The sequence below is a fragment of the Durio zibethinus genome, chromosome 23, assembly GCF_047325235.1.
Source record: "Durio zibethinus cultivar Kanyao isolate XHJ-2024 chromosome 23, ASM4732523v1, whole genome shotgun sequence".
Taxonomy (NCBI): Eukaryota; Viridiplantae; Streptophyta; class Magnoliopsida; order Malvales; family Malvaceae; genus Durio; species Durio zibethinus.
The window spans coordinates 5,605,815-5,633,058 of record NC_143184.1 but is presented as its reverse complement, the minus strand read 5'-3'; the positions used below and the strand labels follow the sequence as shown (position 1 = coordinate 5,633,058).

Sequence of the window (27,244 nt, the reverse complement as noted above, 5' to 3'; positions counted from 1 at the left end):
GATGCAGCAGAAAAATTAAATTGGTTTCAGTAATTATTAATGTTCTTATGTCTTTCTCTTGTTGTGGAGGAAATTTTTTGACAAATCCTCTTTTGATCCTTCTATTTTATGAAAAACGACAACTAATGAATTGATCTTTCGAGGTCATGGGTGACGTCTAAGCCAATGAATCTATCTGTCAAAATAAATGAGAAGAATATTGCAAGCAGAACGAAGAACCAGAGAAAAAAAATGGGGATTGAGGGTCATGTAAAGGTTGATGTTCATGTTGATCTCCTATGCTTGTTTCAAAGAAATTCAATTAAAAATCAACTTCGCTTCAAATTAACAAAAGGCTTCAATTGTCCCAAAAAAAAAAAAAAAGAAAAAGAGAAGTTTTGCTTGAAATCCCTGTGACCGATTGCAATCAGAAGCCACCTGATGTCATCTTGTTACTGTTACTTTGTTGATCTAAGAAAAACTAGAGGATGTATCATGAAATATTTTATTTAAAGAAATAAGATTAAAAGTATATAAAGTTATATTTTAAACTTAAAAAATCCAAAAGAAATGTTTTCAAACATAAGTGGTGCAAGAACTAAGAAGTATAATCATTTAATAAGCGACTATTTTATATAAGATTGCCTCATTAATCATGTTGAAAGCATTTACATTTATTTATAATAATATGATTTGAGTATAGAGCATCTCAAAGTCCACTCATTATTACTCGTTCTCATCAATTAAATCTATCTATATATAGTTGTTATCATATTAATTAATTAAATACCATTAATTAATGTAAAAAAATGATGAGGATCAATTTTTATTCTAATAGAGAGAGAGAGAGAGAGAGAGAGAGAGAGAGAGAGGAAATGTCCTATTAGAATAAAAAGTTGATCTTCATCATTTTTTTACATTAGTGATTTTTAATTAATTCCATTGAATTTTTTACGTTATGTTATGATTTAAAACTAAATTTTGTAACCATACTTCAATTATTTGTCACTATAATTTTATTTCGGTTGCTTCTTGGATAAAAGTTAACGGTTAAAGTAAAAAATATTTCGTTTATGCAATATGAAAAGGAATGAATGTAATACCTGATATTTGTAGAATTCTGTAAAAATATCATCAATTTGATATAAAAAGATTACTGAATTATACCTTGATTTTTTGAGCTTATAATTAACCACATGATATGGAGAGGTGGAGGGCACATGATAATCTTTTTCAAATTGAACATTGAAAAAAATAACTATCTATTATTTCCAATATGATATAATGGTGAATAGTCATGACAAACAATACTGTGAAAAGAAATCATCTTTGTTCCATATAATTTTTATAAAAGAAAAATATTACAATTTGAACTTAAAAGATATATCCAAACTTGGATCACAACGCCATTATTCCTTGAACTTAATGTGAAAGCTAATCTTATATTTTTTTTGCTTTATGTAGATTTTGAACTACACAACAATATGTAAATCTTTTATCATACTACATGATATATATATAGTGTACTGATGGGCAGAGAAGTTCATACTTCTGAGCTCCTAGAAGTGTACTGATGGGCAGAGAAGTTCATTTAATTTGATGGTGGACAGTAGCCAGGTGTAGGGGTGTATCCTTTTCCATTACAACCGATGGGTGGTAAAGGGGAATGATCTTGAGGCACCACCCGAGCTGCAACAGCTAGTGATTGACAAGCAAAAATTAAGAGCAAAGCAATAGCAAACATGTTGACAGTACTGTGGATTATTGTGTTTGTGAAACGGTGCGCCATTGGAGATGATAGGAGCGAAAGGAGGAATAAGGAAAATAAAGATGATGATATGATCTAATAATTTTACTTTCCTATGGTTGAGTGGGTCGAAAACTAAAGGAGCAACTGGGGTTTATATAGAGGAAAATCATGCATGAACAAAGCAAGTTTTCATCACGAAGTTGCTATGCAACTTCGTATGTAAGTCAACAGTTTTAAAGATTAAATTGACCTGTAAATTATGGAAATGACAGCTAAGATAACTTTAGGTAATTTTAACGAAAGTAGCAATTGATGAATATGTTCCTACTTTTCCTAAATTTTTATTGTAAGAATATTAATAGATTTACGATAATTTTTAAAACCAAATTTATCAATATTTATTTCACAAACCTACAAAATTTTATTTATTTTTTTTATTACTCTTTAAACATCTTTTTTTTTTATCTTTTTAATTTATAGAACGGCTACTAAAAATTTGTACACAAATTTTCATACTCCAAGAGTTTTAAATGGATAAATAAAAAGATTAAACAAGAGAGAGTTTAGGAGAGAAAACTTTTTATTAAGATAATTAAAATTAATACTTCTTATTAAATTCAATTTTTATTAAAAATAAAATTTTAACTCAACTCATATTAAGAATTAAATAACATTTATATGGATGTATTAATGGATTTGAGGCAACTTGATCTAACCATATTCCATCACTTGGAATTAAAGATTTGTTTCCTTAATTTGTACTAATAATCATTTAGTTGGCTTTCTTTTGTAGATGCCCTTGGATTGACTGTAACCAAATTTCATTTTACTGGTAAAAGCATGAAATAGATTTATCTTAATTTTTTTTTTATTTGGTAAAAGACTGTGTAGCTTCATAGGAAAAGCAATATGAATAAAGTTATCTTTAAATATTCCAATGACGGCAGGATATTTCAAAGTACTGTCTAATTTGTTATTTTATTCTTAAATCACTGGTTTTATGCTTCTGGAACCCCCGGGGATCAAATCTAACATAGGAATATGGTCACTGGTATTAACCTTAGATTTATACAAAATTTAATATAATAATTATTATGTACTTGAATGAATTAAATTAGCTAATTAATTAATTGCACTGATTAAAATAATTATAATAATAAATCTTAATCTCTAAAGAAATTAAGATAATAACGTTATATTAAGTCAAACCTATTAAGGAGTTCCAAAATGTTATAACTTAATTGCACCATTGCGATTGATTGTACTCCAAGAAATGGTTTTCATACGAACAGATTTAAAAAAAAAAAATACATTTTGAAAAAAATTGCACTCATTTTTTTTATAAAAAAAATGTCTTGTTATTAAGTTAAATAACGATAAAAATCATAAAAATTATTTACAATTGCAAAAAAAATGTCTTGTTATTAAGTTAAATAACGATAAAATCATAAAAATTATTTACAATTGCATTGTATTTATTATTAATAAATTTTTCCTATCTTTTTCGAGCAAGTTACAAAGACGGGTAGTTATTGTGATGACTGTCATCGATATTCCTTTTTAATTCACCAACTCCACATTCCAATATGTCGATGAATTATTATATTATATGTATATATACAAAAACAGAAAACAAAGGAATCTGCATGCTTAATATGGTTTTGGCTTGAGGGAAAACGACAAAGACCAAAATCAAATCCGTGGAAAGAAAATGCATCAAAGCAATCAAATTAAAACACTTTATAAGGATGAGTCATGCATCGATCTTAATTGGTTCTTAACGAAATGGTGGGGCCGAAGTGTTGCAATCTTTCCCAAAGCTCGAATGGCCAGTTGCCCGGGCTCTATTGGAGTGGACGCTTTTAGGATAAGCTTTACAAAAGCAAGCTAGTTATCTTTAAAATAAGCATGCACTTTGCAATCATCATGGAAAATGTTCTTTCCAATGAAAGTGTAAAGACAAAGTGGGAAGTGGAGAGGAAAACGACTGCATGACGTTACAAATGCAGAATTGATAATGATTGATTGATTGATTATGTTAATACCAAAATCAAATCTCTTTCGAAGTGATGTGTCTGCCTATATATATAATCATATATAGTACTCTATCTCGTAGGTTCTCTTTTTCAATTTTTTTTCATATCAAGAATGGAAATCGATTATGGTGCCGCTCTATTTCTCATGTCATGTCCCAAATGAAAGCCCGCTTGCAGTATTGGTGTTAATATGTATACAGTAACTACTTTGACAGTTTGGATTAAAGTTTTTGTGCAAAGTAACATCATTGATGTTAATAGGACATTCATAAACTTGTTTGGGATTGATTTATTTGGTAAATTGTGATTGATTGATTTCTTCTGAATGTTGATATGATTGTAATATTTTACAATTAATAGTTTTTTTTTTATCTATAAATGTAAACAAGTTGAATATCAAAACACATTAATTTTTTTTGTGTGAATAATTTATTATTTAATTTCACTTATGGCTGTTTAGATGATTGATTAATTAATTTTTGGGCTTAATGTAATAGTAATTACTTTTCTATTATAACATCCTAGGATTCGGTTAGAGTAGCAAGGAACAATTCGATTATAAACAACTTAAAATATTGATTAGGACTTTGCCGTGTACTTTCTCATAAAACTTTGGGTTTTTTTTTTTTTTTTTTGTCCATCTATCTATCTAATTAATTGGTATATCTTTCGAATAAGTTCAAGGTTTGGTCATAAAACTCCGTCAATTCTTCAAATAAAAGTTTCTATACACAGTTGAACCACCGTCAAGATTCAATAAAAAATTAAGGTTTGAAAGGTAAAGCAAGAACCGTGACTACGGGTGCATGGCTGCAGAATGGATTCTTGACCGCATTGTTTTACGATTCAAATTAATTAACAATTCCCATTCAACATATTCTTTCTAATAACCTTGACAATCGAATTCCATCCATTACAAAGCTTATTTCCATCGTTGCTCCTTTAAAAAAGTCCAAGCATATGGTAAAAATCATTCAATATTCAATATAGCCAACAATTGTATAATTTATTAATTAAATGCCGAATTGTTTTTAATTTCAACGATTAAGATTTAACATATGATAATTTATGATGAATTATATCTTAATCAGTCAAAATTTTGCCATAATCATTTAAAAACATGAATAAAGAAAATCATTATTAATATATATAGCATAAGTTTTTTTTGTATATAATGTAAATATTTTAATTTTCCTTTGTTCGGTGAAGCTTTATGTATTGCCCTGTAAGGGCGGAGGCTGGTTCAAGTATATATTCTAGCCGAGGTGCATCAAAAACAAATTCATGGAAGGTTCATGGGGGATTTTATAACATATACCACTTTCACGTGATCAACCAAAACAACAGGGGTCTCTTAACTAGCTAAGGATTAATTATATATATTTTATGAAAACAATATACGTAAATTACTTGCAAATAATTTTTCTCGGAAGGGATGTACTAAACGCCGACTCTTTAACGTGATTTCTGCGTTGCAATGTTGTCATGCAGAGACGTTCAAAGTGGGACATTTTTCCTTTTCCCATCTTTTACTTTGATATTGACATTGAAGCAAAACTACAACTTTTCCATTCCATGTACCAAAATCCCCATGGATTTTCAACTTTGGTTGGTGATTTTTTGCACCAATCACGTTGAGTAAAAATGCGGTCACCTTTATCAGTAAGGTCAAACAACCAGCTTATTTTTTGGCCGAGGTCAAACCACGAGTTGACTGACTGTTTTCTGTTGCCACTTTCCACCGTTTCCATTTTCATGCTTTGGACTGGACCTTTCTCTGTTTCTTCGGTTTGCTTTCTTCACTTTCCGTGTATTGTCTTTATCTCAGCTTTGGCTTTCATAATTTTTTTAATCTTTTTTACTACCTTATCTTTTGTCATGGCCCCAAACCACCATTGCAGCCGGTTACTCGATCGGTAATAGTTACCAGTTTTCAGTTCAGCATGGTGCTTCGTCCAATGGTTATAATTAATGTATAGTACATCTTTTGATGAGTTGCACTATAATCTTACTTTTTGGATTAATACTAAGTTTTTGCCATTTGCAATTGTATATATAGTCATTTACAAATGTGAAAAACAAATGCAATAATGATATTTATTTCTCTTTTTGGATGTGGAATTAGATTAAACAAACATAATATATATTATAAGCAGATACATTCCTTTCAAAGAGATTTGATGTGATTAAAGCTTATGCATATTTGTCGACGCCGACAAGTGTGGATGTGCTACTTTGTATCTTAGTAAAAGGGTTTAAGCAAGCGATTGGGAAAAAACAATTGTGATTAAAGTTCAGTTAAAGAACCATCATCTACTTATAATTATAGCAAACGTATGCATCCACTCTGACAGCCTCGTCTCCGATTTGGCCTTACAAAGGTGGATGACTTTCTCCATGTATATTTTCACAAATATAATGAAAGAAAGAAGCGTCCACTCTGCCATAAACTTTAGATTTTGTTGCTTTATCATATTATTAAAATATCAGGTGCTTGCTATTGTCAATATTGGCGGCTGCAAAGAAAGGAACTGAAAGAAATTCTATGTATGTATGTATATATATATCTAAGATGATCCAGATAGATGGAAAAGGCTTATGTTTTAAAAGAACTGAAAGATTGACTGGGGTTTCCGAAATTGATCAACGCTGGCAATCTCTAGTGGACGTAATTCATCATTTTCTGTAAGGCTCAGCAAAGAGAGACATATATATATATATAAACGCTGGCAATCTCTAGTGGACGTAATTCATCATTTTCTGTAAGGCTCAGCAAAGAGAGACTTATATATATATACATGGTTGGTAAGTCCAAGATGACCAAATCGTATATAATTAAGGCTAATTAATTCAAGCGGATTAGTATTTTTATAATATAAGATTGAAAACAAAGATAATTTATTATTATTGGTCTCAGAACCTTCCTAAAATATTGGGAACAACACTAGCTAGTGCTGTGATTATAATAAAAAGTATATCAGCAGACAAGAGTTAGTGTTTGTGTTTAATGGTGGAAAATGCATGCTGGTACTACAATTAGTTTGTTAAGATTAAAGTCATAGCATGGTATCTAACAACTCTCCTTTATTTCGCCGCCAATTGTGTATGCCGGCTGTGATTAAGGCTTTTGTTCCATACATACATTAGAGTTTAGCAATTTGATTCCCAATCACCTCATCAGAGACGGCTGAATTTTATATACTGCAATGGATTGAGTACTTCATTTTCGCAATTAATTATGTCTACTTTATCTCATGAAATTTCTTGGAATGCAAGACGAGCATGCCATGTAACTCTGGAAAGTGATGTATGCTTTAAGAAAACTATCATGGAAAAAAGCAAATTTTTTCTTGTTACAATTCTTGGTTTACTACACAAATTCTTGGCTTTTATTGTTGTAATCCCTTTAAACATCTACAACTCTTGCGAGAGGTGTCAAAAAGAGAAAATATATGGTCATTAAATATAAATTAATCCACATTCAAAGAAATTCTTGTTATAACGATGCACATCAAACATTTGACCTTGATCTATGCTAATTTTAGGGTTTTCAAATGACTTTCGTCGATTTCCCACTCCTCTCCCAAAAACCCACCGAGAAATGGAATGGAGCTGATGATCATTAACAGCCTCTTTTGATGGAAAACTACTCCGTAAAGCTTCCGGTGTTGCATGAATGAAGATAGCGTATAATCATCCCCAGAAAAGCAGAAAGAACTAAAGAAATTGAGAGCGAAAGATAGATAGGATTGATATATGTAATCATTGCAGCAAAAATTTCGACTTTCAAATGTCATGTTAACGCTGGCTAAAAATTTCAAAGAGGAAATTAATTATGATCATTTACCTTGTTGCACTGATATATAAGGTGAATAGATTTTCCTTTTTAGCAAGGTATATATGTACGGGCGTTTGCCCTCCTATGAACCAATATATATATAACAGAAGCACTAATCATCAATTAATACTTTCAAACACATATTTAATATATAATTATTTAACTATGGAGATTGAAACTCCTTCAATATAGAACATAATAACTACAGATTTAAGTTACACATCTCATTCTTATTTCTTAATATATAAACTTGAGAGATGTTGGTGATTAATGAGTAATACGATAGTAACATATATATATATATATATATGATAGAGTTGCAGTAAACATAAGTGCCATTTCTTCTCTAGTGAATATCGCAGTGTCCATCACCACTATAACTTCCTTTACCGCCTATGTAAGTACAGGAAGAGGGACCGGAGGGTGGGACAGGCCCTTTTGCAGTAGGATTGAAAACGGTTCCAGTTCTAGCTGCTGCTCTTTGATTCTCCTGTTTCAAGGGTCTACGAGCTGATACTGGTTTGTTGCTAACAATCAACAGAATAAAACAAATCATTATTCCAAACCAATACAAATTTCTTGGACTAAGTTTCATAGTTAAATTAATTTGGTTGAGAAGAAAAGAGGTTGATGAAATTGTTTGTTGAGAGTAGTACTAGTAGGGATTGAGTTGCTTTTGATTTCACCAAAGCAATTAACCCTAAACCCTAGGCTATGCTCTTAGCCATGAAAGTACTTCAAGGGCTCTACCTTCATTTATAGACGAATAAAATGTAACTTTTTTTTATTGTGGAACGTGGATATGAAAGCGACATCGATCACTTGAAAAGAAAATAAGTAATAATCATAGCGTGATCTGGAAAAGAATATTATAAGGAAGAGGTAGGAGCATCTTTTTCTCGGTGCCATAGAAGACAGTAAAAAGGAAAGGAAAATGTTTATATATCTAAAACTAAAACTTAATCATTTATATTAATACCATTTGATAGTCGTTTAATACTCAAAGATCATCGAACTCTAGCCAACCAATTCGTCCCTTGATTTGCTTCAAACAAATTCTTTAAACAATGAACCTCACGCAAAAAAACATAAGCTTATGTATGTAACATAACATATATGTAGTTAACATAATAAAATATGCAGGTTGGCTTCCTAGTAATTACACTGTTCAATTGAACTTTTTTTTTTTTTTTTTTTTTTATCGATGAGACAGTACCTCGTTGATTTGGATTGGAATTAGATAGCAGAGAATTAACCTTTCTTTTCTTTTCTAGGTCAGCATACGGGTGAGGGTTGATACCAAACTGGGTTTTGCGCAGTACTCCATTACAGAAAAGCAAGCATCCTCCGCAAGCTGCGGAGCGAAAAGATGTTTCCAACTTCTTTTTAATCGACGATTCACCCATTGTGCTCAAGGCGGCTCTTTGTGGGTCCACAAATTCGCTTTATGCGATTATGTCTCTCAGTTGCCTAATATTGCACTTCAAAGCTAAAGAGTAGCTACTAATCCATTCGGGCAGTCTTTCTTAATAAAGTTTTCTTCTCATGAATTTATATAACTACTATTCACACCTTCTCCCTAACTCTCATATGGCTCCCCAAGGTACGAGGTAACTTCAACTCATGCTCACAAAACGGGTCTTACACACACGGGCAACGAATTTATTTATTTATTTCACCAAAACGCACTTTTTTATGATTATAATAACTCTTGAACTAATAATTTCGTTAAAAAAAATGATCGTGTTCTTTGTTTGCGGGCCTCTGAATATATACTCATCTGTTAAGCTTCTTTGTTTGCGGGGACGTTTGAATATATATACTCATGAAATCACGTATCAGGCTTCTAACTTCGATTCATCGGGAACAAGACTGAGATAAGCAATTGGATCAGCTTGATAACTAACCCCGTTCTTGTTGAAGTTTCTTTGATAACGAGCCTGCTCAAGTTGAGCCCAAAGGCCGAAACTAAAATAAGGCTTCGGTTTTATGACTTAGCCGAAAGTGAATCCGATATTGGTTTTTGGGCTTTTTGATAGGAGAACCAATATATTCCGAAGTGTAGCCAGCACCCATGATTCGCAAGTTTTTGGTCAGAACTCAGAACACAGATGTCAAAAATAATATAAGTGAATCCAATATTGGTTCTTGGGCTTTTTGATCGGAGAACCAATATATTCCGAAGCATAGCCAGCACCCATGATTCACAAGGTTTTGGTCAGAACTTAGAACACAGATGTAAAAAATAATATAAGGCAAATTACACCCAAGTCCTTGAGATTTGCCCTGAAGTCACCTCTCAATAGTCAAAGTCAAATCCAATTATCAATTTTTATCGTAGAATCAAAATCAATCTGTCGGCGATCATAAAAATAATAATAATAATAATGATCAAAATTTTACTTTCTCCCTCCGCATCTTTGGGGTACCCACTTGTTTTTTCCTTGACCTCGTATCCTCTAGCAAATCTGAATCAATCAAAGCCACAACAAATATCCACCTAAGCCCAAATATCAACAAAAATTGACTGCAATCTACAACAAGAAGATTCGAAATATAGAAGCTACATGGAGAATTAGAGAAACAAAACATACTCACTTAACAAATACTGAGTTTGTTGGTCACTCAATTTTCATTCTGGGGATTAAAAATTTTCTTGATAGCGATGATCTCAACTCACACGCATTACAGTTGTTTTACATGATTAGTTGGTGATCATTTCTCCATCTTAACCAAACGGTGGAGAAGTAATCCATCGTAAAAGATCTAGCCAATTGTAGGAACTCGAACCACCTGCCCCTTATCATTAACCCAAACCCAGACCCTATTGCACCTGAAGTCCCTTGTCACTGGTGTTCCTTCCGGCAACACTATGGCACCCACATTACGATTCTCCCTCTCTATCGTTGCCTTCACTGTCTCCCCTTTTGTCCTCAGCAGCTCTGGCCACGAGTTCTTCCCTGTAATAATATGTTTCATTTGTCACAGCTCAGTTTTGACTTTTGTCACCCATCGAACTTAAAGCTGAACCACCAACCAAAATGCAATAATGAAACATAAAAACAACCACAAACTTAACTGGCTACCCTTATCAGGACACCGGGACATGTTGCTTTCTCTTTCACTCTACCTGTCTTCCGGGGTTGAGTGAGTTTCTACTTGCATCAGCCAACGTATTTAAATACATGGATTCATGTGGCGAAGGCAGAGTGTGAACAATGAAGTAGAGGGCAAGGATTCAAATTGTGGTTTAAAAGCGAAACAACGATCGCAAAATAGTGGCCGTAAAATAACGGTAACGTCACCACCCATCATCGTTATTAGATAAAATATGATTGTGAAATTTATTCATGATAAAAACGAAATGTAACAACAGCAAATAACGGTTTAATGAAAAATAGCGACAATAACGGACTGTTATTGCTGTTATTTTATTTTTTTACACGGATCTAATAGTTTGAGAAAAAAAATTTTTCAAGTTTCAACCATTCAATATTTCAATATCCAAATTCAAATCAGCATCAAGTTTTTAATCAACATTTAAGATCAAATAAGGTAAGAAAAGAAAGTTAAATTACTTTTTTTTTTGTAAAATTTTTGTAAAATGATATGTTATGAGAGTTTGAAACTTGATAGAGACGAACGAGATGTATTGGGTAAGTGATAATGATGAACAGATGCGAGAAAAAATGAGAGATAAAAAAAAATTTTAAAAAACAAAACTTTGGACACGCAAAGAAGATAAACAGAAGCTGGTTCTAGATGGTTCTGTCGCCTGTTACAACTAAACATTTGAGGGGCATTAAGGCAAGCACATGAGGAGGGATTTGGTGGGATGGCGAGGGATTGTGGGGTGGGGTGGGGTGGGGTGTAGGGTGGCGGGGAAGGGATTGGGTGGGGAGGGATTGGGTGTGGTGAGGTGTTGAGGGGTGGGAGTTGAATTTTTTATTTAATTTTGTAATTAATTTTTAAAATTTTTTTAGATAAAATTTAATTAGAGGTTTTAAAAATTTATAATTAAAAAAAATAAGAGATTAATAATTTAATATAATATATATAGAGATTTTAGATGAAAATTTTTGATAAATTTTTTGTATAAGTTAGATGAAAAATAATTAAAATTAAATATTATATTTTGATTGTGTTATATATTAATTTATAATTTTGTATCTGAATTTTAATATTTTTTTTGTTGTTTTGATATTTTATTGTTGTCAATTTTTTTGATATTAGATTAATTCTTGTTATTTTTGTGTAATTATTGAAAATTGTATTTATTATATAATTATTGAAAGTTATTTGTGATAAAAAAATTTATATCAATTAGTGTATCAAAAAGATTAAGTTATTTAATAAATTTAGCATTTTATAATCTATTACTCTTACTAAGATTAAAAACTAAAAAATAAAAAATATAGGTTTGAAAATTTTATTAAAATATAAGTTCGAAAATTTTTAATTTTTGAAATTTTTTTAGTTAAAATTTAATTAGAGAGATTGAAGGTTTATAATTAAAAAATTAAGGGATTAATAATTTAGTATAATATATATAGAAATTTTAGATGAAAATTTTTGATAAATTTTTTTGTATAAATTAGACAAAAATTAATTAAAATTAAACATTATATTTTGATTGTGTTATATATTAATTTATAATTTTTATATGAAATTTAATAATTTTTTTTGTGAATAAACTAAATATGAATGTTTTTTATAATATAAATAAAATTATAAATAATTTTTTTAAAAAATAAAAAATATAATATCATAAACTATTTTTAAAATCATTAAATAAAAATTTTTATAATTATAATTATTATATTTTATATAAATTATGTAAAAAATATTTTACGACTATAATAATCATAATAATCATAATAATTTTTATTATATTTAAAAATGAAATAAATACGACGCTACTAAAAATATGAACGCGGCCGATATTTTGACTGCTCATAAAAATAAGGCTGGCCATTGTTGAATGCCGATGTTACGAATATTGAATGGTGCTTGGCTGGCATTTGCACAAATAACCCTTTCATCAATTATGTATCCCTCTGTACGACACAATTGTCTTTGAATAATCAGATATTTTTGCTATCTAAAGTCAACGCATAGGATAGGATATCCAAAGTCAATTCCTTCTAGTCTTTCAAAAGCCAAATCTTCAAGCAAAGGTTGTTGGCCATTCAAAGAAATCCCCGTATATTTTATTCAAAATCTTCTCCCAAAATCAACGTTTAATTTGCATGGCCTCCGCTCCGGCCATTTATAAATTCCCTTCACATCGATTGGCTTCGGCCTCCACATCACACAACAGGGGAAATTAAGTTCACATCATCGCAAAAGAAAATCCAAAAGTTGGCTTTGCAAAGGTAAAGGAGGGAATGGTGGTGGCCGTGGATTTTCGTTGGGATAGGGTGCGTCTTTGGGGGAATTCTGAAGATGACGCCTCAAATTGGCCACTCCGTACGACCGTACTCTTTGCCAGGATCAATGAATAAATAATATTTTTACATGTTTAATTTAAAAGAACTAATGAAGTACGAGAACTACTAGGGGCAATCGCATTTTCCATCATCCTTCAACGCGTGATTCTGCAGTAAGCCACGTGATTTCTTCTTTTCAACGCAAAACTGGTAACTTGTTCTTACAAATTTCACGATTTCAAGTAATAGATGCGAACAAAAGAGCAAGAATAAAATATATTTCATAACTTTATAAATTCATGATCCCATAAAACCCACACTACCTCACGCAACAAGCAAAGCAAGTCTGATTTTGATCGTGTTATTGGTGGGAAAAATGTAATGCTATACTCAAACATTAAAATAAAATAAAAAATAGTATATTTTTTTAATATTTCGATATTATATATGTTTTACTTAATCATGATTTGTATTATTTACGCATATTACATATATTAATATTTACATAATCATGACGAATCTATCATATGGACATAAAATATTAAAAAAATTTTAAAATTTTCATCAAGATATTTCTAAAATTTTTTCTTAAATATTTTTTTGACAATAAAAAAAAATGAATTCATCTATATATTATAAGTAAATATATCTTAAAAATTTTTGAATCCACTATTATATAATATAATTTATAAGTAAAATAATTTACTATTTTTCTTTTTTCTATTTGTATAATAGGTATATAAGCATGAATATTTTATGTAACCTTGAGTAAAATTACAAAAATATTTTGAGAGAAAAAGAAAAAAAAGGATAATATTGTATTTAATTTTCTTACAATTTTAAAGATTAAAAAAATTAATTGGGATAAAACTGAAAAAAAAAAACGATTATTTTGCTTAATTCAAAAGTAATAGATGAAATGATGACAACATTTTTATCTGAGTATTCGGTTCCAAGTTCTGAGCTGAAAAAATAAGATGACGTGCTTTTAACGTTTTGATGTAATGGCCAAGGATTCGATCCTAGCCTATTCTTTTGTTGTAAGACTTTGTTTTCTTTGAAAATTAAAAAAAAAATAAAAAAAGATGACGTGGCTTGCCGAAAACAATCTTTTGTATGTAAAAATAAATAACTTTTAAAAAAAAAAAAATATTACGAATGATTTTTAAATTATAATAAAATATTTTATATGATATTTAAATTTTAAAATTTTTAATATGATAAATAAATTATGAATCTATTATTTAATAATATTTACTATGATGACATATAAAAATAAAAAGTTTACTAAAAATTTTATTAATTAATAAATTTATAATTTAAATATTATATTAAAATTTTAAAATTTAAATATTATATTATAATTTTAAATTATTCATAATGTGAGACAAAAATAAATTATAGGTATATTATTAACTTGTTTGCTTATTCGAAAATAATCTTATATATTCAGCCAAGTCAGGCATGTTCATAAATAGAAAGACATAATAATCAATCCAACATTAATTATAAGGCTTAGCAATTTAATCAAATAATAATATGCCTAAATTTAAATTAAATGTTTGTCCTATAAATGTATAAATCCGTGACGTGGATTATTATATATTCAGTTGGGCCGCCTCTTGTCCAAGATTGTATGTCGTTTTTATAGGCCATTAGTCCTAGTTTAAGCAAAATTTCAACTTAAAAGAGTGTTCTGATCTAATTTCAACAGTACTTAACCTTAGATTTTAAGTCTAAATCTAATTAGGAAATTTTTAGAAACCAGACTTTATTTCTTTTTTATTTGATTGAATCCCACCTGAAAGAGTGTTTTTTATAAAAAAGACTTCGCCTCCAGCAGATTTTAACTCGATTAGCACTTACCCACATTCGTCCAATTTTCTTCTTTTTAATTTATTGCAAGAAAAACCAAACAAAACAGAAAGCAACAAGCTTCAGTTAACATAACATAAATAGTCTGAAAATAATAATAATCCAAACCCAATTAAAAGTCCAAATTTCATTGATGAACCAGAAACAACCACTTCAGCCCCGAACAAAACAGGGTCGCTACAGGTAGGGAAACTCTCCCCTTTCCTCAACCTTGATGGGGAGGCCACCTTTCATCTTAGACGTCAGATAAACAAGAAGCTCTGGCTGAAACCCATCCTCCACCGTCGGCACCACCTTGAATCGCCTTAGAACACCAGCCACCACCCTTTTCATCTGCAAGAACGCCATCTCCTTCCCCAAACAAATCCTGGGTCCTGCCTGGAACACTGGATAAGTATAAGAATCTCTCCCAACAAAGATCCACTTCCCTGCCTCATCTCTCTCCACCCATCTCTCTGGCTTGAACTCTGCCCAATCTGATCCCCATAACTTCTCCATCCTTCCCATCGCGTAAGGATGATACGTTACTAACGTTCCTTTCTTTACCACCGTCCCGTCTGGCAAAACGTCGTCCTCCATTGCCAGTTTGGTATCCACCGGGACTGGAGGGTACAGTCTCATGCTCTCGCAAAGAGAAGCATGAGTGTAGACCATGTCTTTAACTTCCTCAAACACTGGCATATTCGATTTCTCTTTCATTTCTTTGAGAATTTCTTTTTCAACTTCAGGGTGTTTATATAGTAACCAGAAAAACCATGTCAAAGCCGCTGATGTTGTGTCACGGCCGGCAAGTATGAAGCTGATTACTATATCCGTAGCGAAATTCTCGTCTGAATGGCCTGAGCTCAAGAACCTTGATAAGAGATCAACCGATTCCAAAGAGGAATTATCAGCTAGTTCTTGTTTCTTTTCCTTTACAATCTTCTTTGCCAACTCACGGACTTGAGAGACTGCAATTTTGAGTCTTTTCTCTAAACCAACATTGAAAAATCGCTTGATTTTCCAAGTTATAGTAAGAAAAGCACGGAACCTTTCGCTACTTATGTGAGCAGCATCTTCAAAAGCTTCTGCAAACTGTGCCTGCGGTAAAGAAGGCAAGAGACAGGCAGGGTCAAACCCAAAAGCGATCTTGCAAATGTTGTCAAAAGCGAACCTTTGAAGAATATCTTGCAAGTCAAGCACGGTCTGGTCAGATGCAGCAGCAGAAAACATCGGAATCAAACGGTCATGAAGCTCGGTATCAACAACAGTTTGTACAAATTTACGAAGAGATTTGGTGTTGAACTCGTGACTAGAAACTTGTCTCTGGAACTTCCAAGACCCCCCATCAACGTTAAAGATGCCGTTACCAAGAAAATCGAAGAGACTGCTTGTAAAATGAGGGCCTTTTTGGTAGTTGAAGAAGTGGGTCTTGAGCATGTGCTGGACGTTGGCAGGGTTTGCAGTAAAGATCTGGCGAAAACCGAACAAGTGGTGGAGAGTGAAAGTTGCAGAGGGAGAGCTCTGGAGGATACGTGTAGTCCACTGCAAGCGATTGCTTCGATTGGATTTGATGGCGAAGTAGGAGCCGATTATTGGATAAGACTTCGGGAAAACAGTGGATGGACATGGGGCTGTCGATGGTTTCTTGGATTTGGAGGCTTTGGTGGTGATTAAGAAGAAAAATGGGAGAGTGAGGAGGAACAATATCGAGCTCAATAACTGAATAAACATCCTTCTATATCTAATAAGCTATTGTAAAAGTTTATCTTCTATCATGAATTTGGGAGCAATAGTTGTCAAAGACAGATTTGCCTGGAAGAGAAGTATTTAATTTCTAGAACCATTACTAAGCTACTTAAGTTCAGACTCTTTCTAACTTTTATTTTTTATTTGCAGGAGAAGGGTAAGGGATGACGAAATACTATAGAGAAATCAAGATAAAGTTCTCACATGAACGAAAGGTATAGGACTCTAAAAAAATTAAAATAAAGGGTGTAAAAAGCTCTTAATCATATCCAATTATTTATTTTTTATGATAATCAATTAATTTTAATATTTATTTATATTTAATTATATTTAATTAATTTTTTTATGATCAATTAATTAATTTAATATTTATTTGTATTTAATTAGTATTTATTTGAATAAAAAATTAACATCATAAATTTTTTTAATTAAAAAAAATTTATATGACATTAATTAAAATTTGTCACATAATATAATTAATAAATGAAAATTAAAAAAATAATTTTTCCTTTTTAATCTATTTTTTGTCTCTTTTTAATATTTTTATAAAGATTTAATTAATTATAATTCAAAAATAAATTGATTCAATCTTACAGTATGATTAAATTTCATTCAATTAAAAATATAATTAAATTAAAATAATAATAAAATTTTAATTAATTATAATAAAATATTAAAATTTTATATTATTATTATTATAATTCAAGCATATTTTTTATTTTTAATAAAAAAATCAAAAGATAAGGAGCAACATGATGGATCAGCGACAGACGCTGCAAGTAATCAATCCTGGTCCAAATTTTATCCTTGTCTCAATTAGACCATCGACTCTTAAACTTATCAAATTGGTTAATAAAAGATTTAACAATTTAGGGCTCCATTTAGTAGGCGTGAAAATGATTTCCGAAAATCTATTTTTTCGTTTTTCATTGTTTGAATGATATGATCAACAAAAAATAACTTCTAATCAACGAAAAATGTAATATAAAGCACGAAAATTGTCTTCCATTTTTTTTGAGCGGAAGACAATTTTGATAACAGATCAACTCCAAATCTTCTACCCTTGAAGAAGTCATGAACCCAAGACCTCAACCCAGAACCCCCCCCCCCCCCCTCCCAAACAACTAACCACAACTTTCTCCCCCATCGTCAAAACGGCTTCCCCCGAATTTCTTGACATCCATCTCCTTTGCGAAGCCATCGAGATTGAGACGAAATCTTTCTTGCTCACCTTCGTAACGGCTCTGTTGGAGTTGACATCGTGGATGGGGACATTGATTGCAAAGTATATCGGTTTTGATGGGTAGCTGACGTTGAATTGGCAAGTTTCTTGCTTGGGTGTCAGATCCATTGAAAGTTAGGTAGGTGTGACAAACCTAGAAACAAAGGAGAATATTGAAGAACAAGTTGGGTAGGTTTCAGATCCATTGGTTGGTTCTTCAATGCACCCAAAACCAAAAAAATCTGCTTTACTTCGCCCGTTTGTTTTTGTTAGTTTCAGATTTTTTTAGTGAAAAAAAAGTATAATCTAGATTGTGAAATATTAGATACGAAGTTACGGAAAATTTTTATATTTTTTATTGAATACCAAACAAAGAAAAACAAGTTCCAATGAAATTACCAAACAACTAAAAAAAATTTTTTTCTGGAACTTCATTTCCATTGAAAATATATATATATATATATTTATTTTTTTTTGGAAGCTTTTTTCCTTAGTAGCCCATTTTCTGTAGGGCACCACTGCCACAGATGCGGCCATCCAGTTGGACTATTATATTAATTATGGTTAATATCTTATATAGTTCCCGAATTATTATAATTTATTAAATTTGATATTTAAATTAAAAAAATTATTAAAAAAATATTTAAATTTTAAAATCGTATATTAATTTGGTTTAAAAATTAATTCTATTAATTAAATTTTTAACTTGATTATTTTAATCAATAAAAATCCTTGATATGAACGCAAGATGATATTAACACAAAATGATATTTTATACTTACATGAATTGCTTATTAGGCCAGAAGAGTTGCTCTGGATTGCTTATGAGAAGTAATCTCTTTTCCGGAGCAACAAAGTCTCTATCTGTCTCTCTCTCAAAACATTAACTCATTTTTCTAAGCTTGACCGACCTGACCGCCGTTAAAGAAATTAACCGAAGTTTCTCTGAAGAGTTTTCGAAGCAGTTAGACTCAAAACTGGGATGAATTAACCAATTGGGTACTTTTTATTTTCAACGAATTGAAGTGGGTATCTTTTAGAATTTCGAAATTGGTTGGTTTTTCTTTTTTCCCCATGAAGCCAAAAGCAAGGACGAAGGAAACCAGATTTAATGGAACGGCGTCAGAAAGGGATGAAGTTGAAAGTTTCAAAGGCAGGTTCCTTCACGGCTTTGCTAGAACTCCCGGCTTAACAAGCCGTTCTGCTTTTACACTCTCCCGAGTAGGCTAAGCTGATCGTAGCTCCAGCTCCGAACGTTGAAGATTTCAAAGGCAGTTTTCATTTTCCTTCTAATAGTGGTTTGATTGAACGAGCTGTGAGGTTGTGTGCGTTTGTTGGAGAGGGTAACAACACTAAGAAGAGCAACTCTCTTGAAACGACGTCGAACATTTTGTGTCCATATAAGCAATCCGCGTAAACATGATATGTTATTTTGTGTCTAGTGGACGGATTTTTATTGCTTAAAATAATCAATTTAATAACTCGACTAATGAATTAATTTTTTAATTAAATTGATATATAATTTTAAATATTTATTTAATAATTTTTTAATTTAGATATTAAATTTAACAAATTACAATAATTTAAGAATCTTATAAGATATTATCCTTATTAATTATTGCTAAAGGTTCAGCCTTTTTAAAGACAACACTACGTCTCAAGGCGTATGCGTGAACAAATCAAAAATCATCTTTTCCTTGAATTCCCATCTCACTGTTTCTTGTGCATGCTTACCATCAAGCCGGGTGAGAGAGGACATTGATGACAGAACGTAAGCAGAGACGTCACGTCATCAAACTGCCAAAAATCAGTAACATCAAATTTTCTTAAACAGGGGAATGGAGATACAGTGCTAAAACTGGCAAAATGAAATATTTATGTTCCCTTTGCTGATCTTTATCAGGAACAAAACTGGTACGGTAACACTTGACCAAAAAATAATACAATCTTCTCCGACCATTTGAACCTCTCTTCAAAACATAATCAACGATCCTTCGAGTAATGATATTTCAGTAAAAAATTCAATCATTATGTTGAAGTCAAAATTTTTTTATTCGTTTAAGTATATGTGATAATTTTAAGATGTTTTACAAATTGTTTCAAAGATTATCAAACAAAATTTGATATTAACACATCAATTCAAATTTTATTTTTATCAACATTAATTTTATGTTTATTTTATATTTATCAATTTTTTTTTATTTCAAAGAAAATAAAATTTTATTATAAAGGGTGAAGAGATATTTAATTCGAAACTAAATTTTTATGTTTTTTTAAAAGTTTTTATGATCATTAGATCACGAAATGAAACATATATAAAATTATTTTATATTTATATTTTGTCAATTTCATATTTTGTGTTAAGTCAATTAAATTTATTTTATTAAAATTATTTTGATAAAAATAATTTTATTTTTATTTTATTAAAATTATTTTAAGTCAAGTCAATTATTTAAGTTTAATCGATTTTTTTATGATAAATTATGAACCCGTTATAATTATTGTAGGTCTTATTTAATTATTTTTCTTTATGTATAAATTTATAATTCCTTCTTGAAGAAGGTAGAGATCGTTCAACTTTATCAAAGAAGTGACTTGTAAGAAAATCTTCTCTAATATAAATATGGTTTTCTAAAATCTCCCATATTTTTTGGTGATTATTTTTTTCTTTTCTGTTGTTACGTTTGGAATCAAAAATAATCTTTTATATTATTATATGTAGTGATATAAATTAGTATACTCTACAATTATAATAATATTATGAATTTTATGCATCAAAAAATTTTGTAAAATTATCAAATAGATTATTAATCATCTTTTTTAAAGAGAAAGGAAATAAAAAAGTTAAATTTTTTTCATAATTAATTTTTTACATTTCTAAAAAAGTTCTGAATGACTGTTTGCACATTAGATCTAAATGAGCTTTTGCTTGAATTCTTCAAACAAATCTGTTGATTTCTACTGTTGTGTGAACAAACTCAAAAGAAATCTGGAAGTAAATAAGACTAAAAGAATCACCCACTTTACAATATAGTCGCACAGTGCTCCAAAAAATTACCATAAATGTAACAACTGCCAAGTGCCTACCAATAAAAATAAATAAAACCCACCAAGAGAGAAAAGGAACAATGAAGCAATTACATTTTACGGTTTTACTCCCATACCTGATCATATGAGGTGATGCCTAGCATGTAAAACATGATCTTCATAATTCACAATTTCGTGGTAAGCTGAGAGATACTAGTTTGACTCCTGCCGTCTTTATATCACATTTCATGCTGATATACTTTGCTTTGCTTTCGGGCTAGCTCAATCTGGGAATGGGATGTATATGAAATATATATATATACACACACACACACACACAGAGGGAATGATGAGTACAGGAGGCATGAAACTGTCATTAAAGAATTCAACAACTTGAGGGAGGAGTAATGTGATCAATGCTAGTAACGTCATTTTTGTTACATAATCACTTGCAGAATCTCAGAAGTCAGAACAGACTCGGAAAATACTGTGAACATCTGAAGCTCATTCAGACATGATAATACAAATCCTAGTACCCTACTTTCTTACAGATGGTAAGTCGGATAAAGAGGCAGTCACTTCTAGTCATCTGTCAGATACCTATTTAAACTGCTTCCTATCTTCTATTCTCAGTCCCGCAATAATCAAATTCCACATATTTGGCATTATTCTTGGTTAACCTGATTATATATGCTGATCCATGACCATATATAGCACTTGTTTCTACAGAAGCAAAAATAAATGATCAGCTTGAGCTGATAGCAATTTACATGAAATTAAACAAACATGCAGCATAATTAATTCATTGAGAGACAAAAAAGCAATTTCAGGCAAAAGTCAATCAAGACATGCAAACAAGTTTATACTGGGTGTGCACAATCTCTACCAAGAGAAGACTATTTTTTGGTAGAAACATTTATATGTTAATATCTCATATAAAGGAATTAATTTTAATCGGACCCATATATCTTTAACATGCTTACCTTTGTAATGATGCACATAAACCTCATGAAACAGACACGTTCCTACTCCTTATCCCAAGTTTCCTTAATTCTCGTAACTGATAAAGTATCTCTTGAATAAAAAGTGGCCCCTCATTACCATTCTGATGAGAATATAGAGAATGCTCAAGAAAATTACAGTCAGCCTCAAGTGCTTCTAACCTCTCATTAAGGTCTGAAATTCCAGTTCAAGAGCAGCCAAACCAGTTTCTCTACAATCCATAGAACCCTTCTGCTCATTGGAAACCATATGACCGTTTGCCTTACTTACCACTTGATCTCTGCTTATTGAAGTACTCAACCTTTCTTGAGAAGGAGCACTTCCATTAGACATTGATGAAGCTTTCTTTACAGACAAATTATTACCTTCCACCTGACACATTACTTGTTTATCCTTTTTATAAAGGAACTCTAGCTGATGTTGGCCTCCATCCGCTGCTTCATCAAAGTATTCACCATCAGAAATGTATGGCGAAGTCCCATGATAAGCAAGCCTGTTAAGTTTCCTCTCCAACTTTTGCAGACATTGAGAGATTTACAACTTCTCATCTTCAATTTCCGACCATGCAGATATGACTACAGGATTATCATTGACTTCAGAAGCCTCACGAAACATTGTTTTCGAGGGAAATTTTAAATAATCTTTTATGGAGGATGTGCTAGTTTTCTCCACAGAAACTTATTCCTTCTTTAAGTTGATGCTTGCATCAGGTACAGTCTCTACCAATGTTTCATCTGGGAAGTTTAATCTGTAATATTCAAGCTCTGCTTCCAGATCTTGTAGTTCTTTCTCCTTTTCTGCCAGAAGATCATTAGCTTTCTCCAAGGCATCTACACCGTATTCTGCTTGCTCTTCCATCATCATTAGGTACTGCAGGGCCTCCTAGTGGAAGGCTGCCTTCTCTTCTTACAACCTTGCAATCATAGCCATTGCAATTGCAGAAGCACTTCTTTCTTCCTCTAATTCCTCATATAATGCATTCATGCACATCCGATCATACTCAACTTGCTGCTTCAGCCTATCAACTAGATTTTCACCTTCAATTTCATTGACGCTGCTTCCATCCAAAGATTCGAGGCCAGCAGATTCATTTCTTTCCATAAAGACTAGGTTCTGAAGATTCTGTTCAGAATTGGATTCATTAGTTCTCGGCAATTCAACGCTATGACCTCGTAACTTAGGACTTAAATTGTTCGGTGATAAATGAATCCCTTGTCCTTAAGAATTCTGCACGGGTAATGACTTAAGATCTTCATTAACTCCATTATTGTATGCCATCATAGGTTGTTTTGTAACACAACCAGATGTGGTTTGTTCTTCACCACAGACTGGTAACTTACACACAGCACTCGGATCCCCATCAGTTGAATTTACCATGGCAGTATCATCTTCAACTCGATCAGTTTTGAAACCAGCTGCAGTTGATGTGCTTATCAACTTTGGGATTTCATCATTCTTGTTAATAGAAATATTTTCACTTTTACTTGCTTCAGAAACATCTACCACCGGAAACCATATCAGATATTACCTCATATAAGATGAGACCTACACAAATAAACAAAATAAAATACAAAATATATATATATAAAAAAAAAAAAAGCTAAAAATTGTCACGGCTCAGCTTAATGGATTAACTGCTCGGCTCGGCGGCTCGCAGGATGGCTTGGCTCAACCGGCTCCACAAGGGAAGCGGGTCATGGACGCAACTACTAGGTCGGATCCGGGAACGGGTCGACACGCAGACACTTAGAAGACCCGATCCTCAAAACAACGTCGTATGTTTAAACTATAAAAAACCAGATTTTTATTTTCTTTCACTTTTCCGATTTCCCTGTGTCTCTAGCCCTGTTTCTCTCCTACTTCTCTCTCTAACCCAATTTGAATGTCGGCCAGATCTTCAAGCCAAATCCAGAAAATCGGCTGCCCTGTCGACGGCCGTCAGCCACCGCTTGTCAGTGTCTGTTTATCTCCAAATATCACCGAATTGTTCCTCGTCACCGCCTCTTCACCGTTTTGAACTCGGATTATGCAAAAAAAGAAGTCTCCAACCGTCTAGATCTGAAGCTATATCCGTGGCCTTTCCACCATAGTTTCACCCCCTTCTCGCTGTCTGATCTGGCTGATTTTTCAAAATGTTGCTTGCCTTCCTTTTCTCTTCATTTCCACCATTCAGATCCCCAAAAGATCACTAATGTCGTCAACCGTCATCGTTGCCGTCAGCAGCGGCTCCCATTATCTTCAGTCAACGCTGGCAGAACCCAACTACTCCAACAAACCTTCCTAACTACTTCTCCACTAACTATTGCCCGAAAAGCCTAACATCTAAGCCCCAAGCTCAAACTCGCAGCCAGAGTTATTTCCTTAGTTTTGTTAGACTGTTCACTGTATTGTGATAATTGTGGATGTGTTCCTGTCGATTCTGAATTTCTGTATTGCGTGGATTTGTTGGTAATTGCGTACTTAGCTGATGAATTGTGGCTTTTTTGTTCGGGTTTACGTTAGGAAAGAGGGTTTTGGGTAAAAAAGAATTTCATTCCTGCAGTTTTTAACTCGATTAGCACTTAGCCACTTTCATCCAATTTTCTTCTTTTTTTAAAAAAAGAAAGAAGAGGATTTATTACAAGAAAAACAAAACAAAACAGAAAGCAACGAGCTTCAGGTAACATAAAATAAATAGTCTGTAACAATAATCTAAACCCAATTAAAAGTCTAAATTTCATTGATGGACCAGAAACAACTCCTTCAGCCCCGAACAAAACAGGGTCTCGACAGCTAGGGAAACTCTCCCCTTTCCTCAACCTTGATGGGGAGGCCACCTTTCATCTTAGAAGTCAGATAAACAAGAAGCTCCGGCTGAAACCCATCCTCCACCGTCGGCACCACCTTGAATCGCCTTAGAACAGCAGCCACTATCCTTTTCATCTGCAAGAACGCCATCTCCTTCCCCAGACAAATCCTGGGTCCTGCCTGGAACACTGGATAAGTATAAGGATCTCTCCCAACAAAGATCCACTTCCCTGTCTCATCTCTCTCCAGCCATCTCTCTGGCTTGAATTCTGCCCAATCTGATCCCCATAGCTTCTCCATCCTTCCCATCGCGTAAGGATGATACGTCACTAACGTTCCTTTCTTTACCACCGTCCCGTCTGGCAAAACATCGTCCTCCATTGCCAGTTTGCTATCCATCGGGACTGGAGGGTACAGTCTCATGCTCTCGCAAAGAGAAGCATGAGTGTAGACCATGTCTTTAACTTCCTCAAACACTGGCATATTCGATTTCTCTTTGATTTCTTTGAGAATTTCTTTTTCAACTTCAGGGTTTTTGTATAGTAACCAGAAAAACCATGTCAAAGCCGCGGATGCTGTGTCACGGCCAGCAAGTATGAAGCTGATTACTATATCCGTAGCGAAATTCTCGTCTGAATGGCCTGAGCTCAAGAACCTTGATAAGAGATCAACCGATTCCAAAGAGGACTTATCAGCTAGTTCTTGTTTCTTTTCCTTTACAATCTTCTTTGCCAACTCACGGACTTGAGAGACTGCAATCTTGAGTCTTTTCTCTGATCCAACATTGAAAAATCGCTTGATTTTCCAAGTTTTATTAAGGAAAGCACGGAATCTTTCGCTACTTATGTGAGCAGCATCTTCAAACGCTTCTGCAAACTGTGCCTGCGGTAAAGAAGGCAAGAGACAGGCGGGGTCAAACCCGAAAGCGATCTTGCAAACGTTATCAAAAGCGAACCTTTGAAGAATATCTTGCAAGTCAAGCAAGGTCTGGTCAGAAGCAGCAGCAGAAAGTATCGGAATCAAACGGTCATGAAGCTCGGTATCAACAACAGTCTGTACAAATTTACGAAGAGATTTGGTGTTGAACTCGTGACTAGAAACTTGTCTCTGTAACTTCCAAGACCCCCCATCAACGTTAAAGATGCCATTGCCAAGAAAATCGAAGAGACTGCTTGTAAAATGAGGGCCTTTTTGGTAGTTGAAGAAGTGGGTCTTGAGCATGTGCTGGACGTTGGGAGGGTTTGCAGTAAAGATCTGGCGAAAACCAAATAAGTGGTGGAGAGTGAAAGTTGCAGAGGGAGAGCTCTGGAGGATACGTGTAGTCCATTGCAAGCGATTGTTTCGATTGGATTTGATGGCGAAATAGGAGCCGATTATTGGATAAGACTTGGGGAAAACAATGGATTGAGATGGTGCTGTCGATAATTTCTTGGATTTGGAGGTTTTGGTGATGATTAAGAAGAAAAATGGGAGAGTGAGGAGGAACAATATTGAGAGCAATATCTGAATAAACATCCTTCTATATCTCATACGCTCTTGTAAAAGTTTATATTCTTTCATGAATTTGGGAGCAGTTTATATATATAGTTGTCAAAAACAGATTTGCCTGGAAGACAAGTATAAAATATTTAAATTCTAGAACCATTACTAATTTTCTTAAGTTCAGACTCTTTTTTTTTTTAGCAGGAGAAGGGTAAGGGATAACGAAATATGTAAGAGAAATCAAGATAAAGTTGTCATGTAAGTGAAAGCTCAGGACTCTTGAAAAAATGAAAAAAAAAAAAAAAAAAACGGAAGGTGTAAAAAGCTCTTAATTATACTTAATTATTTTTTATAGTAATCAATTAATTTTTAATATTTATTTTATCTAATTAAGTTTTTATTTTTTGAAAATTAATATAATTAATTTTTTAATTAAAATAATTTTTCATATAATATTAAAAATAAATAAAAATTTACAACCTAATTCAATTAATATATATAAAAGTTTAAAAAATTAAGAAAATAAATTTTATATTTCTTTCTTCTTGCCTCTTTTTAATTATCTTTTAAAAATTCAATTGATCATAATTTAAAAATTAATTAATTTAATTTTATAACATAATTAAATTTCGTTCAATTAAAAATTTTATTAAATCAAAATAAAAAATAAAAAATTTAATTAATTATAATAAATTTTTAAAATTTTAAATAATTATTAAATTATAATTCAAGCATATTTTTTATTTCTAATAAAAAAAAATCAAAAGATAAGGGGCAAAACGATAGGTCCGCAACAGACCCTCCAAGTAATCAATTCTGGTCCAAATTTTATCCTCTTTCAATTGGACCAGCCACTTTAAACTAATCACATTGGATAATAAAAAATTAACAGGCTTTATGTAGCCCCTTGTCTATAGGGTGCCACTGCTACAGATGGGACCATCCTGTTGGTCTATTATATTAATTCTTGCTCAAGGTTAAAAAGTCTTTCTTTTCCAAGATTCTCCTTGATCTTCAGTTACTTTCCCCCATTACAACACTACGTCTCAAGGCACAAGTGTGAACAAATCAAAAATCATCTTATCCTTC

General features: G+C 32.3%; 4 pseudogenes across 3 annotated transcripts; all 4 read right to left on the bottom strand.

Moving 5' to 3' along the window:
• Positions 1–10,064: 10,064 nt before the first annotated feature.
• On the bottom strand, positions 10,065–10,798 carry LOC149512142 (inhibitor of trypsin and hageman factor pseudogene; annotated as a pseudogene).
• Positions 10,799–14,903: 4,105 nt separating this feature from the next.
• Positions 14,904–16,857, bottom strand: LOC111314294 (cytochrome P450 94A2 pseudogene; annotated as a pseudogene). The gene has a single exon (XR_016332674.1). The product of XR_016332674.1 is annotated as a cytochrome P450 94A2 pseudogene (transcript).
• Positions 16,858–20,764: 3,907 nt separating this feature from the next.
• LOC111313083 (myosin-binding protein 1-like) lies at positions 20,765–24,373 on the bottom strand (annotated as a pseudogene). The gene is made up of 2 exons (XR_016332291.1): positions 21,868–24,373; positions 20,765–21,607 (listed from the first exon to the last, which is right to left on the bottom strand). The product of XR_016332291.1 is annotated as a myosin-binding protein 1-like (transcript).
• Positions 24,374–24,522: 149 nt separating this feature from the next.
• On the bottom strand, positions 24,523–26,469 carry LOC111314293 (cytochrome P450 94A2 pseudogene; annotated as a pseudogene). Its single transcript, XR_016332290.1, has one exon. The product of XR_016332290.1 is annotated as a cytochrome P450 94A2 pseudogene (transcript).
• Positions 26,470–27,244: the final 775 nt, after the last annotated feature.